Source organism: Accipiter gentilis, chromosome 2 (genome assembly GCF_929443795.1).
Source record: "Accipiter gentilis chromosome 2, bAccGen1.1, whole genome shotgun sequence".
In the NCBI taxonomy this organism is placed as follows: Eukaryota; Metazoa; Chordata; class Aves; order Accipitriformes; family Accipitridae; genus Astur; species Astur gentilis.
Genome location: NC_064881.1, coordinates 47,297,914 through 47,314,605, shown reverse-complemented (window position 1 = coordinate 47,314,605; position 16,692 = coordinate 47,297,914).

The following is a 16,692-nucleotide window of genomic DNA, read 5'->3' as shown; positions in this document are numbered from 1 at the left end:
TTGTCTCCCTGCTGCTTATGGCAGAGGTTCATTTTCTTGTTATAAATTTGAGCAACTTGCCCCAGAGTGAGAGCTTTGCTCTCCGATTGGGGCTAAGCACTGCTTTTATTTTTAAAAAATCCCTGAAGGTTGCGTATAAAAAAAACACCAAACACTGTGCTCTGTTGTTAAATCATATATTCTGAAAATTGGTGAGCCTGCAAAGTCCGATTGGAAAAAGGAGAATAATTCCAGAAATGGGGATGTAGTATTTCAAGGAATATGTTACGTAGACTCCTACTCTTATCTGATACTATATTGCCAAAGTTTCTCCTCCATCCTTTTCAGCCACATTATGCTTTCACAGTATTTACATGTTCTGTAAATGAAGGTGGATGTCTGTTCATTGATGGTGGTTACCTAAGTTGCTCTGGTTTTTTTTATTTGATCGTACTTCCTAATGTACCATCTTTATAATAGCAAACCTTTTTCAACTAAACATTTAAATGTGGAGAGAAAGAGGGTTCCTGTTCTGACTGTAAAACTCATCTAGCAAAATCTCATCTCTGGAGCTAGAGCCACATGCCACCAACCTTCATCAGTCCTTCAGCAGCAAGTAACACATTGCAGAAAGCTGTTCCCTCTTCTAGAGGATATCAGCAACAAAATATTGAGGAGTCTCTGACCAAGAGTTAGAGACTATGACTGCTGCCTGTGTATGTACATAACAATCGAGAAAGCAGCTATCCAAAGAAATATTATGTATGGTTTCAACCTCTGCACCTCTAGAAGGATCTTTCCTTCTATGTTCATAGAACTGTAAGGGAGTGTTTGAGAAACCAGTAAATTAAATGTATTTTTGTTCTCTTTCTCTTGCTTGTTGATGAGGAAAAGATAGGAAAAACCATGCTGTGGAATTAGAGCTTGTGAATCTGCCCCTTGTAACTATGCCAGGAACTCCTTGGAGGACCAGAGTGGGGCATTTACAAATTTGAAATAACAGGACATTGACTCAATCACACAATAGATATACTGTCAGTTGGTTAGTGAAATAAGAAAGAACTCCTGGTTAAAAAATCTTTTTGCAAGGAGTCAGATCTATTTCAGTATTATGTATAGATTCTGTTAGTTCTTCCTTCATTACAAAGAAGACAAGACTTCATGGGATTTCAAATTTACAGTATATCAACAAGAATATTTTAAAGCTTTCTGATGCATAGACAAGGCCAAATTTATAACTCTGCCCCTTTTCTCACTCCGGAGTTACCTGTAAGCAGTCATGCAGAGAATAGAAAATGAAAATTGAGTGTTTTTCACAGATATTCATATATAACAGGACCCCAGCAGAAATGCTTACATTGCCATCCCTGTCAGATTCTATGAATCCACAAATCCTGCTAAATACCTAATATCACAACTAAAGACGTGCCTAGATGTGCAAGCTGTCAGTTATTTAGAAAAGGCCTCTTATCAGGACCAGCACTGACAATAATATCTGCAAATGTCAAAGGGCCCTCAGCTGTCAAACAAGAAATCATCATCCAGCTGTGTGATAAATGTAACTGCCAGGTGCTAGGTCTACAAGCAAAACATGAGGGGATAAACAACAGCTACCACCAGGACAAGAAGAATGAACCTGACCAGAGAAAAAAAACATGTGAGCAAAATAGTAGGGTTATTGTTAAGCCTGATCCTGTTGTCATTGCAGCACCCATTGCTGATAGGGAACATCAGGAGTCACCTAGAAGTGTTGGTGGCATTTCTGTTACTTCTGTCTATACATTTTCAGACAGAATGGTCAATTGCGATTGTGGTAAAATGTGAGTCGTTGCCAGTAATCTTAACAGCTACCATTTCAACTGCTGCTTCCACACAAGTCGTGACGGGTGGAAACGGTAGAAGTATGGAGATGTGCATACGTTGAATCTAGTCCATGATCCAAACTGTCTTCAGTCACGGCTGACAAAAATAAGTACAATAATCTATGTCAGGCCTCTGTCACTAACACCATTGCTAGACGGAGAGAAGGTATTACAATAGGTCCCATGAACTTATATAATGTCTTCCAAAAACCATAGAAACTTTTAGTATCTACATTGTTCTGTGGCAGGGAGCTCCACGGTTTAGCTGGGAATCGTGCAAATTGTCAGATGAAGGAAATATACACAGGATTTTCTTGACCTGTAAAGTAATTTGTTGAGTGAGGATATTTTTTTTCTGAACTGACAGAAGATGGAAGTCATGCTCCATAGAACATGTAGACATAATCCACGACAGCAGAAAAGCACCAACAATTAGTCAGAAACCCTCTATTGACTGACAAAAAGTAGACATATACTATCAGTGCAGACCAATCTTTTGCGTACCCAAAGTGTGTAGATTAGACCAAAAGTGTAAATTACACAGTAAGTGACAAGAATTTCAGAACATTGATCATTTTGAGTCAGTCATTTGAGGAATGAATTCTTTCAAGAATGATAAAACTGCTGGTCTTGACGACATTTGACAGCTGAGTAGATAAAATACCTTGGTTGAATGACAAATATCTGAATACTCGAACCATTTATTGTGCATTGCTGTCAGTGTGTTACTGCATGTATGTCATGGCACTCCAGAAATCAGAGAAGGATGCTTCAGAGCCAAAGAACAGTAGGCCTTTGTCCATACGGCATCATCTTCACAAATGGCATTAGCATCTGATCTTAATTAAATTAGTTATCACCATTTGCTAAATGGCTCCTAATACTAGAGCAAGCTGGACTGTTCCCAGAAAGTCCCTGCTGTTTAAGTGCTTAACATCACGGAGCAGTTCCAAGAGAGCCTTGGGAGGGCATGGACAGAGACTCTATGCCTGTAGATCCATCAGCAGCTGCTCATGACACTGCAAAAATCTGAAGTATGTAATTATTTGTAATTATTAAATTACACAAATTGATCACCACCCCATGGGGTGTGCATACTGAAAAGTTTACATAAAACCATGTGAGAAATAGAGCCAATAGTGCAGACAGCTATATGAACTCTCAGAAGAGGGTATTTGTACCAACATTTTTAGCATCTGTCAAAATAAACAACCAGCCTATGATCATATAAAATCTTATTTCTTGCAGGTGACTTAGGCATCCCAGTCCAAAATCAGGATGTCAGTTGTAAGGACTTCATGCAAAATCAAAGCCATGTTGACCTGAGCAACTTTCCTGGATGTCTGATTAGCACATCCAAAGCCAACTGTATATGAATTCAAATGAAACATACGCAAATCTCCTCTACCTTTAAACTCAATAAGCTGCTAAACAATTTTGCACATCCAAGATTGGGGGTCATTCACCCGCAACTAGCACCTGTCTATCTGGGTATCATGCTAAATTGCACACTTTTCTGAAGACCAGAGAAAGCAAAATACAAAGTGAGTGCCTGTAAGAGCTCAGTTTCCAAATGGAGGTGAGGGGGAGATAAGGAGAACGATGGCAACCAAATAATGCTGTGAATTGCTGAGCTCACACAATACCACTCAGAACCTGTACATGTACTCTGTGTGGGAAAGATCAGGGTTTGCAGAGTTAGATAGGTTGCAACGGATCAAAATTGCATTGTCTTACTGGATATCCTGTATAAGCCAAAATCAGTATGTCTTTCTGGGGATCATCCTACCTGATATCATGAAAGCACTATTACCAGAGAATGCATGTTGCATATTTATGGTGGTGCTGAAAAGTTTTCTAGCTACAGCAGCAATACAAAAACTGTGTCAGCTATGCAATGGGAAATGTACAACATAATCAGTAGGTTATTTTAAATTAGCATAGATTAAAAAAAAAAAAAAAAAAAAAAAAAGAAGGAAGGAAAGAAAGAAAATTACCTTACCTAGTAATGTGAGAATGTACTGGACAACAACTTGGAGACCTTCTCGCACATGAGTCAGCTGGAAGAACAAGAACATACAGAAATGTAATTATTATAAATACACACAAATGTGTGAACATAGACACTTGTTGAACAGTACAGCACATTGTGGTCTGTGGCATCATGAAAGAGTTGTAAAATACTAAGGATTTAGCCCGTGCAACCTGTTGGCCCATCTCTTATGCTCGCTTTATGAAACTGTATCAGAAAACAAGAAAAGGACATAGAACAGGAAAAAGGAAGTGCAGAGATAGCTGTGCAGGCATGGAAGGATAAACAACTCTTTTCTTCCCTTTCTGCAAATCAGAACAAAAGCAAAAGACTGAAAAGCCTTTTTCAAACCCTGACAGTCCTTGACAGGAAAGGGAAATAATGCCCTAATTGCCAAAAATGGCAAGGAGAGGAAAGAGGGCAGAATGTCACGGTTACAATTTGTTTCCAATTCATTCTTTCTCTCCAAGGTTCCTTCTGCCCTTTAAGAAATCTGTACTTAAAAAAATAATGGACTAGACAATTTCCAAACCAGAAGCCTGGTATAATTCATTTTAATGCCACTCCAGTTGGCTGGGCAATACAATAGATCATCACATTGTGAGAGAACCCTTTGGTCCAGACTATGTATCAGACTGAACTTCTAGAAGTATAGCATATTTATTATGACTATGCTGTCACACAAGGTTATCATGCTGGTATGCAATATTTCTCCATCTCTCCCTTAGTGAATTTGGTTCTTTTAGCCAAAATGGAGCTAATCAACATAAAAAAACTATGCTGACTTTTTCAGAGTTAGATGCCCAGAGTTAAATATCTACCATGACACACTCAGGGAAGGTATCAGCAGACAGTATGGTTTCACACAATCTTGAAGACTATTTTTCTTAGTATGAGCCAGTGTTTAGTCTTGGAAAGATGTGCTGTATTATGCTTAGTTTCAGCTGCTTTTTCTGTTTAGAACAAGCTCCATGAATAAACAGAGGATTTCTTTTTTCTTAAGGTTATTCCCCTCAGTATAGAAAAAGAAGAAAATTCTGCATGGTTTTGGGCCACTTTTTTTCCAGATCCAGTGACAAAACACTTGGAACATGCCAGGCTTGGGGTGACTTACTGTTCCTCTACTAGGGACCCAAGTTGAAAGGTCCAAGACATCATGTCAAAGACCGTTGGATCAGAAGAAGTGTCACAACTAGTTAAAACTTTGTTTTGGAAGACACTCGGTACTTGATATTTCCACTGCTTTCATGGGAAGTCAGTGCTCTGAACTTCTGACAAATCAGGTCATTTATTCAAGTTCCTTACTGTGAACTAAGGTCTCTGAACTTAGCTCTGACTGCTACTGTGAACTTTGATCTAGGAAGTTTAAAATATATGAGAGTAACAGAAATAAAATCCACTTTTGCTCAAAGGTCATTGTCAAGAGTGTTTATTTTTTCTGGTCTTGTTTTCTCTTCCAGCATACATGCATTTTTGTCTATAAGTGACAAGTTTGACCAGACCAGCATTGATTAAACCAAACTCACACACTGACTCAATATTTCAGTTATTGAGGATTGCTGGAGGAAAAGAAATATTTATTTTTGTTTTGCCTTCCATTTCCAGCTAGAAGTGAAACCAGCAGTGACAAAAATCTGCTGTGCAAAGGTCTTTCTATGATATTTCCATCTGGAAAGCCTTGCGAATCCCCCAAGAAAGCCTGTTCTCATGATCATCCCACCTTGTTCCAATGAGCTTCTGAGGTCTGAAGAGCTGAGTTGAGGTCCCTTCTGGCTAACTAGATTACTGCAAACTCTCTGTCACCTATTTTCCTCCTCTCCTTAGCATTCACAGCACTGCAGCTAAAGCTCCTCATCCATTATCATTCAGACTGTGTATCTATTTACTGACAGTCTTTAACCCTTTTCATCATATCTCTAATTCTGTGCTTAAGATCTTGTGATGCTCCTTCCTGCCGATATTTATGGTCTTATCTTTATCCTTTCCCCCTTGTTCTGCCCTCACACTTTTTCCTTAAGGTCATTCTTTCTTCTGGTCCATCAGGGCTGCTTCAGTCCCCTGTTCTTGCTTGGACTCCCTCCTTTCTGTCCCCTCGACAGACTTCTCCCTCCACTTTCTCCGAGAACCAGTACTGTCTTGGAGTGCCGTCCCACAGGCCAGTTTCCCTAAGCTATATTTGGGTAGGTCTTCACAGCACATCAGCCACATTGGGATAACTGGTTATGTTCACAGTCCCACCTCCTAGCAGCTGTGAGGTGGTGTATGCTTTGAGAGGGATTTGTTACTACAGCATAAGATCCTGCTGGATCTCTAAGAAAGAAGAGAACAAAGCTTAGAAGTAGTAAAGCAAAAGCAGGAAAGAGGCAATGAGAAATGCAGATTGTGTGGCTGGAACAACCCATGTTTTGCTGCTGCTACTACGAAGCAACAGCAACAGTAATAACAGTACTATGCTCTTACTACTTTTTAAGAAGAAAAGTGATGTTTGCAGCATGGAGGGAAAGGAGACTGTGGCCACCAACATCTGGTAAGTGTCTCTCTGGTGGTCTATAGATCCTTCAGTGCTGCTGCTGCTGGACAATAGGAAAATGGCATCAAGATGGTCTGCCCTGGCATAGACTTACTGCAAGTGTTATCCCACAAATGCCTCATGGCAGCTGCCATGATGGCGAAGAGCTGGGGACAGAGTCAGAGGTGAGACTTGGCAGTGCTTTCACCTGTACGTAGCAGAGGGCAGGGCTCTTTCATTCTGAGCCAGCCTCCTAGATCAGCCTCAAGCCCAGCCAAGGAGAAAGATGGCTTGATTCCACCTAAGCCTTTTTTTCCTGGGATACAGGCTTGAAGAATGTAAGGCTAGAAAGAGCAAAAAACATTGTATCTAGGGAGAGTTGAGTGGGAAACTGTTGTCCCAGGGCACTCAACTACTATATTCTTCATCGTGGCAAATTTCACGGTTAGTTCGGTGAGAGCAGACTTTTGCAAGGCCCTATTTCTTGGGTTGCATTGCTATGTGCAGGATGAAGAGCCTAACCAGACAAATCTCATATGATATCGGCATTAGAAAGGTGCTCCTAGAGCAGCATTTCTCAAACAGAGGTTCCTTAAATGAGCAGTCATCCCTAAGATTTTCTGGCTCTTGGCTATACCATGACCAGGAAGCCATGGACCAAGTAAACAGGCTGAAGCTCTTTGAAATGATTTGACTACTGTGGATGACCCTGCAGGGTGCAACAATGAGTAAAACTCAGGTCAGATGGTCACAGCAGGCAACTGGGATCCAAGAGTTCTCACACTGGCATGTTGTCCTCAAACACTGGCATAAAGCAATTGACATTTCTGTACTTCACTCAACATGAGCATGGTTAGCAGTACTTGAAATAATAGATGGTACATTACCTGAGAAATGCTTTAAAGTTGTGAAAATGTTAAGTATCGTAGAACAGTAGAACAAGTTCCCCAGTTTGTTTGTATTGATAGATATGAAAATTGAGGCTCCTGCTGCCTCACATTTCCAGGGTAATTGCTAAAAGACAAAATGATCTATTTGTCAAGTCAACTCATTAAACAAATTGAGACTTTGAACTACTTGATTTGGGTGCAAATTTAATCAGGGAATGAAGGGGTGAATTGACACAGAACACACTTCCTATCTTCTGCCCTAGGGCCATTTTAGATATTACAGTAACACAATATCGTTATTGTTATTTTAGAAGCTAGCTGAAAATCAGCATTACTCTGTGTGCTTCTTTTCCTCAGTGAACAGAGGAAGTGCTTATTCATACATCTGTGGTTAAGATGCATTTTAAAAAGTAAACAGAGACTGCAAGTTGCTTAAACATCTCTCACCTGTACTAATTCCGGTGGTAGGAGGACAGGGAGTGCGGTGCAGACATGCTGATATAGTCACTTTGGGGATCAGTACCCATTGCCTGTTCAGGACTTCTAAGCAGGCAGAAGTGCAAAGTACCGAGACCCATCTAGCTCCCTCCCATCTCACTGCTGGCATGGTTCATGCTCCTGCCCTGCATAAAGTGGTCCTGGGTCCATAAGTGCACCCGAACAAATTTTCATCAGGCCTCCCCAGTTGCAGCTTGAGCGTTTCCAAGGATTCATTTCAGTATGTGAACAAAATCAGTCCTACTCATTCCAATTAGGCAGCCAGTAAATAAATCTTGTGTCTTGTCATTGCAGGTTTTTCTGTCGTGTTGCAGACTGCTTAGAAATTTTCTCAAAGCAACTGCAGTGCTCCACTTGTTTCTTTTCGGCAGTTAAAACTTTCTCCTTTTGTGTAACCACAGAGTGTTTGTTCAAGGCATGCTTCTGTGCCGAGCAGAATCTGTGCTGTATTTACAAAGTAAAAGCCAATACAAAGAGCGCTCACTGTAATTAACAGTGTTTGGAACGAAAAGTCTAATGAGTATAGATGCTATCAAAGCTGTTCTCTTGCTCAGAAGTGAATGTTAATGCCAATTACTCATGTTTCTTGATTAAACTCTCTCTGAACGTTAAGTTAGGCAGAAAAAAAATCCTCCATCACAAAATATGCACATTGCAGTTGAGTCAGAAGCTGGTACCAAGAATCCAGGGACAAAGTGTACTCTGTGCTGTGGTCCTTCAAGGAATACTACTGTGAAAGTGCCTTGGATGTGATTTATAAAAGATGTCTGTGTTGAGTATTCCACTGGATCACACTCAAATAAGTGGACACCACACTAAGATGTACTTCCAGGGCAAGGGAAGTACTTGCATGAGTAAATGACTAAATGAGGACATTTTACATGGACAAACAGGGGGTTCCACTAAAGACGTGCCAGCTCTCAAGATCTACAGCTGGGAATCATATAAACCATGAGAGTCAGCTAGCGATTTCTTATAGTTGGAGTTGGGGCTACTGCCCGTTTGACTGGATTCATGTCTACTACTCTATTTGATAAACCATTCTGGGGTACATCTGCAGCATTTTTTTTACCAATATTTTGGTATGACACAAAAGGGGCAGGTACCCTGCTATATGTCTGTATACTTGAGCTCTGAAATAAGGGGAAATGCACCAACCAGGAAGAAAATTCAACATCAGGTTTCTCTTAAAAGATGAAAAGGCTTATTGTCAAAGCTACAGGAATGTGTGTTTGTTTTCTATTTATCAAATCAGAGATTAAAAGCAGAAGAAATGCTTGAATAGTCTTTTCCCAGCCATCTTCTTTGTCTCAGGCCATTGCACTTCATACAGCTACCACTGCCTTGAGCCAGACGTTTCCTAGAGCTGTGACACAATGACACCCTATTACCAGCCCTGGCATACTGAGCTACACAGCGGATGTGATACTGGGAACAGAGAACAACAGGAAAGTTTAGAGTTGAAATAAAACCAAGGGTGGCTGGTGGAAGAGCTGCTCTTCCTTTCCATCCCTGGATTCAGACTGGGCTGAAATCTTCCGTCCAAAGCCTTGAGGGCCTCATGAGCATCCAGGACCCGCTGTACCTGCCTTTCAGCCAGCACCTATCAGAGCACTGCTCACCAGAAGAGTTCACAGCTAAATAGATGTATGCTATAAAAGCCGGGGGCAAGGAGGAGAGAAGTGGCAGGAAAGGGGAAGTGTCTCATCCAGGGACGGGCAGGAAGCCATTAGCAGAGCTGGAAAAGGCCACGGATGTCCCAATTCCAAAGACTGCGCTTTAAATATTTAACTACCCAATGTTTATCCCATTTGTTATTGATAGATCACAGCACCTGGCATAAGTAATGCTTTACTCTTTGAAAATATCGCTTCATAAATCTTCATGACAGGCGTGTACGGTGGGTGGGTAACCAGCATTATCCCCACTTTACCAAACTGGGACGCTCACACATCACAGCAGGTAGAGACAAAACTGGCGAAAGATGTGCCTGCAGCAATCAGGTTTGGGAGAGCCTGAAGACCAACAAATGCCCACAGAAATCTCTCCGTGAACCTTGCAGATAGCAGAACATAGTGATTTAAATCTAAAGCTATAGCTGCTTGAGAATAATTTGCAAGCAGTACGAGAGTGACTCCGGCTGAGCGGACAATTCACTAGGAACAGCTTAGCTAAACGATCTCCAATGGGAGAGGGTGACCAGTGAGGCGGCTGGGCAGTGCTAAGGCTTGGGAGCAAAGTCCCAGCGCACTGGGAATGCCCGGATGCCGTGCCTGCCCATGCCGAGCCTCCGACCAGTGCAATTGCTATCGACAGCACTACAATTCTCACACAAATTCCAGTTAGCAGGAGAAAAAGAAAGAGATTGGAAGTAATGGGGGACATATGAATCATATCTGCAAGTCTTTGTGTAATTTAGTTTTGAAATTTAAGATTTAAACTAATGTATTCCTTGGCCAAAAGTTATTCTAGCTTCTCTAGGCAGGTAGTAATAGAAAGAAATGTGATCTTTTTGATTAAGCCAGAACATTTACTGCCACTGGGAAGTGCCGCACATAATGTACCGTGGGGACATGGTGCTTTCTGCAATTTCTGCTACAACTGCAATATCTTACAGTAAACCTTCAAAAGTACAGTATATAGGAAGTCTGAAATCATCCTCATTAACTGCATTTATACAACAGAGCACCTATCTATTAAGGTGTTAGAGGTGCTTCCAGTAAAATAAATTAAGATTAAGTCCCGATTCTGCTTCCAAACAGCCAGTATAAATCTAGACAACTTGCCCTACTTCTGTAGCTTTATTCCAGATTTAAATCTCTTCAACAAGGCTCTTAAATTTATGCCTTACTTGGACACTTGAGTGTTTCTACCAGTGTCATCGGAGCTGCTCTCATAAGCTTTAAATTCTCCAGTATGTTTGAAAATTTCAGCATGTGCCAGGGACTAAAAACTGACATGCAAGGCTAAAATCAACAGATTGGCAGAAAGCTGAAAGCTAATACAAAACCATTAATGAAAATCAAAAGGCACAAGAGCTTCAGGAGGAAAAAGAGAACTTATAATGTTTAGAAAAACAGTCAAATCCTGGGAGGAAAAAGGAGAGCTGAAGACTGAGAACACGCACCTTCATTTCAAATACTCGAGTATTTAGTCCTCCCTCAGGATGCCATTGCACTGATGCTGCAAAGAGAAAGGCTGAGTCTCTGCCTCCCCAAAAGCTTACACCTGAGATTTCCACACTTAAGATTTCCACTTATCTGTAGCTACTTAAACATCGCACAAATTCCACTATTATCTGCAATCTACTATTAGGGAAAGTAAGGTGCAAGAAAGAGAAATAACTTACCTAAGGCCTTATCACACACTCAAACACTAGGAAATGAGACCTGGGTATTCATCTATTCTACTGCCATAAATAGGGGCAAAATCTAGATATGGTTGGCAATAAGCTTTTGGGGGTTTGCTTGCCATTCAGGCTAATGCAGGAAATAGAAATTTCCTGTTCCTGTCAACCTGAAATGCCTCCAAGGTCACAACTGCTCAGCTGGAAGACAGTAAATACCACAGCCTCATTTTCTTAATGCACACATGAAAGAGAGAAACTCAGCCTAACCTTATAAGTTTACTTTGGGATCATCTTTATGGTCCAGGTAACTCCCAGCTCAGCCAAGGCAGGATGCTTAAGTGATATTGTAATATGAATAATAAATCTTAACTTGGGACCAAGCAGGAAGCTGTTGAATGCTGACAAACGGTGCTGTAAAAAGCCACTTCAGAGATCTGTGCAAGCACAGGGGAAAGATCTGCCTGGCCGTGGGCATGTTAGTTTGCCCAAAGAGGGCTCATGGATACTTGCCTTGCTGTCTGCAGGCAGGTCTTTGCCCACTTTCTCCCACACCACACTTTAGACCGCATACCTGAGGTACACGTTGATTTCTTCCCTGAATAACCATCCCCTTAATTAAGCTGAAGGCTGCTCAACTCAGCCAGCTTGTAAACGCTGCATTCATTATTCAGAGTTCTCCAGATCTGAGGGAACTGAAGGGAAACGAAAACAAAGCTCCCCACGGGATTTAACACCCACCCCACTGGTCTGCAGAGACTCAACTAGAGGCGCAGCGTGGCTCCCCCCCATCATTCCTTGTCACCTGCAAACAGATGTGGGAAGAGACGGCGGCCGATCACCCATCAGGAGGACCAGGGGCTCTTCCTTTAGAGTGGCCAGAGCCAAGGGACGCGGGGACAAATACTTGAACGGGACCAGGGGAGGAAGAAATAGGCAGAGCCCTTCCAGGGGGTTGGTGCTGATTCTCCCACCTCCTTTTCCGAAGCACAGCAGATGCTGCCCATGGAGCAGCTGCCAGCCCTCAGCTGTTGCGCTGTCGAGCTCCAACATGCCTGTGGTGCTCGTACGCTGGAGCACAAGCCTCAACATCCTGGCTCCCAGCTGCCTGACGGCTTGGAGAATTGGAATGAAATATTACACTCTCTCTCCCACCTGCTTTTGCATTAGTCACAAGCCAGAGAGACATCCAAGACTTTTGCCTGCATCATCCCACCCTCTAGGGAAGGATGGGGTCTGGTCAAGGCTCGCATGAAAATGGCAACCCAGCCATCTGGCTAGGCTACACACAAAGAGCCCTGCCTTGGAGACGGATTAGAGTGGGTGTCTCTACAGGGCTCCATCTTTATCTTCTTTTTCTTTAGAGGTTGCTGAAAACAAATACCAATAGGTCAGTGCAAGAACAGAACATGAAAACAGCCAAACATAAGAACAGAATGGACCGAGAGAGATCAGGAGTGGAAAATAAAAGTTTGCAGATGGACATATGTTTTCAGAGACAGTTCCAATTCAATGCAAAAGCATTTAGAAATTTGAGTTGAATACAGGGAGTCAGAACAAGCCAAAAGCTGAGCTACTTTCACCTGGAGCAGTGATATTTTATTTCAGATTTCCCAAGTATTTTGACTCTCCCCGCAGTGGACCATGCAAAATAAATGGAAGTTGCTGCGATAGCACCTACACTCTCTCCCTTCAGCTGGCCTCCCATCTCAGCTGAAAGAAGGCTCTGTGTCTGCATTTTCTTGCTCCCAAAGGACTCCCTCACACCCAACTGCAGGCTCTTCTTGAGTGCAGCTCTCTGCATCTCAGCTCTCAAACAGCAGTATTCGCTGGAAGAAAGCCAGGAGGATAACTTTTACCTGGTGACGAGGCCACTTACCAAAGTGAACTGACCTCCATCATTTCCTCTGTAACCCACACTTTGAGCTGGTTTTAAATTTCTCTGATCAAGTAGAGAAGAGATCTGAAGGCAGCTGTCTCAGATCACCTCGAGCTTGGTCTGTTTCTACTTCCTTGCTTTTATGGATATAGGTTTCCTTTTTTTAAAAAAAAAAAAAAGGCCTCCAGGAAAATGTTCTGTTTCAGGTTGAGCAAAGCACCCATTTCAATCTAGGCAAAAGGTTTTGAAAATACGAAAAAAAGAAAACAGCTTATTTTAGGTTGACCACCCCCAAAAAATTACACTGCTCTCATCAGATCAATGTAAAGACCCCATCAAGATTTTTCATCACAGTACCTAAGCACTGTAACTAGACAGTACATTTTCTGATTGTACAAACATGACTTCCCCCATGCCTTCCCAAATTTTTACTTAGTTAATAATTTTTTCCTCTCCACAGGCTTCCATAAGGAGGGTTTTTTAGGAGGATTATTCACTGAAAAATTTTTAATAAGTGTGACTATGTTCAGAAATTTTCACATTTCTGGACATATGCACTTTTACATGCATGCTTGCACATTTAACTTATTATTGGTTTTTAAAAGAACTTACAAAATGGTTCTGGACAAAATCCCAAATTCAGGGCTGTTTGGGAACTGCTCATATTTGCTTTATTCATGATAGAGCTATTTGAACCTGTTCTCAGTCTGTGATTGGACTGTTGGAACATTTTTTTTTCATACAGGGAAATAACAAATATTAAATACACCAAAATCCAGGTATCACTATTCAGCCAACTATTCGTATGGATTAAGTGGAGGTCTGCTTTTCATGAATAACTGGCAATAGTCTGTATATTTGTAAGCCACATAGTAAGAACCCATAAATAATATTAAATAGAATTTAGACTTCAGGGTCTGAAATTCAAAATTAGGCTTTCCAATACTGTGTCTCTCTCCTCAGCCGCTTGGCTTCTCTTGCTGACTAGTAATGCCATATAGGAGGTAGGATATCCGCACTGGGATTATCAGGCATACTGTTTCCATTCACACATGTAAAAATCCACATTCCTTTATATGGTATTTGTCAAACTTAACATTATGACTATCAATCAGCTTCATTTGTCTTTTTAAAGGAAAACTATAGCAAAATGTTGGCAGATCTAAGAAAAACCCTAGTTTACATAGATCAAGAAATTTTCAGAGAGTGTCAGGTATTGTAAGAATAGTAGTAGGTTGATGCTGCAGACATAGCATGTTGCAAAGATGGTATAAACAGATGAGCAACTTAAAGTAGTAAGAGGAAATCAGACTATAATATGTGTTTACATGGAGGGAAATAAACTGATACAAAAGGGAGTACAGCTCTCAGCACAGATAGATAAACTCAGAGAGATACCAAAGCTAGCCAGGCGCAGTAAGGCAGGGAAAACCAACAGCAAGTGTGAAGAAACAGAGTCCTTCAGGCTACGAGATAAACTGTAAAAAAACGTGCTGAGTTCCCATTTCAGAAGAACATAAGCTACTTAGTCTGTGTCCTTTGCAAAGTAAGAGAAGCAGCTGGCCAGGTTTGTGAAGGTGCAGAGGACTGTAGGAAAGGACTGAAACAGTGTGTGACACAGTAGTGGAGGCACCCACATCCCCAAAAAATTATGCACTGACACTGATCATATGCAACATCAGTGACAATACTGTTTCTCCCTTCCACCAAAGAATCAAATTTGTAGAAACATTAGATTTAGCTTTTTCACCCTTAAGTTCCAGAACTAGGAGCACTGGGGCTTTCATAGAGTGAAACCCTCTCAAATGGCTTAGTGGGTGAAGAACAAGATTTAGTGGGGACACCAGATAGGCAGGACTGGGGAAAGCTGTCTCCCCTATAAATGACACAACTTAGTTATTTCCCCTCTCTCAGTCTTTGTGTTTGCAAAGGGCTTCTACCTCACAGTCCTACTGGGAGGAGATAAATAGTACAAGGAGGAGATACGCAATGCTTTCTTTATTATAGGGCAGCAGAAGATGCTTTTCACCCCAGCTGCTGAAGGACTTCTGCACAGGCACTGTGCTCTACACACAAAACATCTGGATTAAGTATGTGATCATGATCCCCTGGGTTTTCCTACAAATCATCCTCCTGCATTAATATCCAAGGAAAAAATGACAGAATTCAAATATTCAACTGCAAAAATGAAACAGCAGAGTTCTTTTTTTTTTCTTTTTTTTTTCCCCAAGCTGGTCACTAAGCACAGGAATGTGTTACAAGCTGGTTCCCACTTCATCCATGGCTCTCCAGGTCTCCTTTCATAAGGGCAGAGCGTCCAGGAGGAAAGTTTACGCACACTTGCACAGAGAGGCTGTCTTGCTGCTGCGGGAGGATGAGCTCTCACCCTTTTAGAGTACCGACAGAAGAGACAACTTCGTGTAACAGAAATATGCAGAGCCCGTCGCAGCGGGAAGGCAGGGAGGCCAAATCCATCGATGAGCAGCAGCACCCAGAAGCACTGGAGATGTTCGATCCCTTGGGCCATCTCTGCTCGCGTGCGGCCACCTCTGCGCCAAGGACATCCAGTGCTGGGATGAGCAGCCCAGTGAACCCAACTGGCAGCCCACCGCCTCTCCCCCAGCCGTGGAACGCAGCCCGTGGGCACCCGCTGCCGAGCTGGTGCCTGTGAATAAGACAGATCTGCCGAGGCCGTCTGCAGCCCCAGGGGGGACTTAACAGCCTTCAGTGCTGTGTCACATGTAGTGAACCAAATTGTTTCCATGGCAAAATCGTTTCAAAGATGCCTCAAGTGCAACTTGCCTGTTAGATTCCAAATTCTTTGGGGGGGGGGGGGGGCGGGGAGGAATCATGCTTTTTAAGGGCTTGGAATCCATCTTGTGTGCGGCATCAGACTGAGCGACTTGCAGGTTCCTCCTGCCCAAGTGGCATCTGAGCTAATGACGTTGAGCTGGAGGCCTGTGTAACCCATTACCCATCCCCAGAGCCAGCTGCTCCCCACACCTGCAAAATCTGGGCAGAAAACAGTTTCCTTTAGAGATTTCATCTCTGACTGGGACGGGATGTCTCCTGCTTCTGCTGCCCTAAAGGAAACTGTACCTTTGAATCAAGTAGGATTTCTAACACTGTGCAATGGCTTTTTTTTCCCCAAAAAGTTAAACTTTGCAGAGTTCTAAAACAACTCCGGGAGAAGATGGCAACAGCTGAAGGAGTTTGGCTAGAAATTGCGTTCCCTCTTGATCCATCACCACTGCGTAGCAGCTCTGTGTGCAGACTCCCAGCTCGTTTGAAGGTGGCTGGGATGGCTTCAGGCTTTTGGCTTTTTTATGCAAGCAGATTTTCATGCTTTGATATCTTCTCTGACATGACTTTTGATCCAGCGGAGGTGATGCTGACACTTTTTTCACTGGGAATATTTTATTTGTGTACAGTGCTGCTGGAGTATTGCAGTTGCCTGAGTTATTTTGGAGGGGCTCTTTCACAAAGATGCAGCCTAATAAATGTGAGGAAAGGCGAGAGCTCTGCATTATTCCGCCCCCCCCCCCCACCACCACCACAAAAGGGGATAATGTTTCAAGCTGGCAGACTGGCAAATTTCGGGAAAAGTGAAGAAACCCTGGTGGAAAGTCTGCACTTTTCTATCCCTACCAGGGTAAAGCGGCACAGGGAATGAGGGTCACCAGTGAAGGAATGCTAT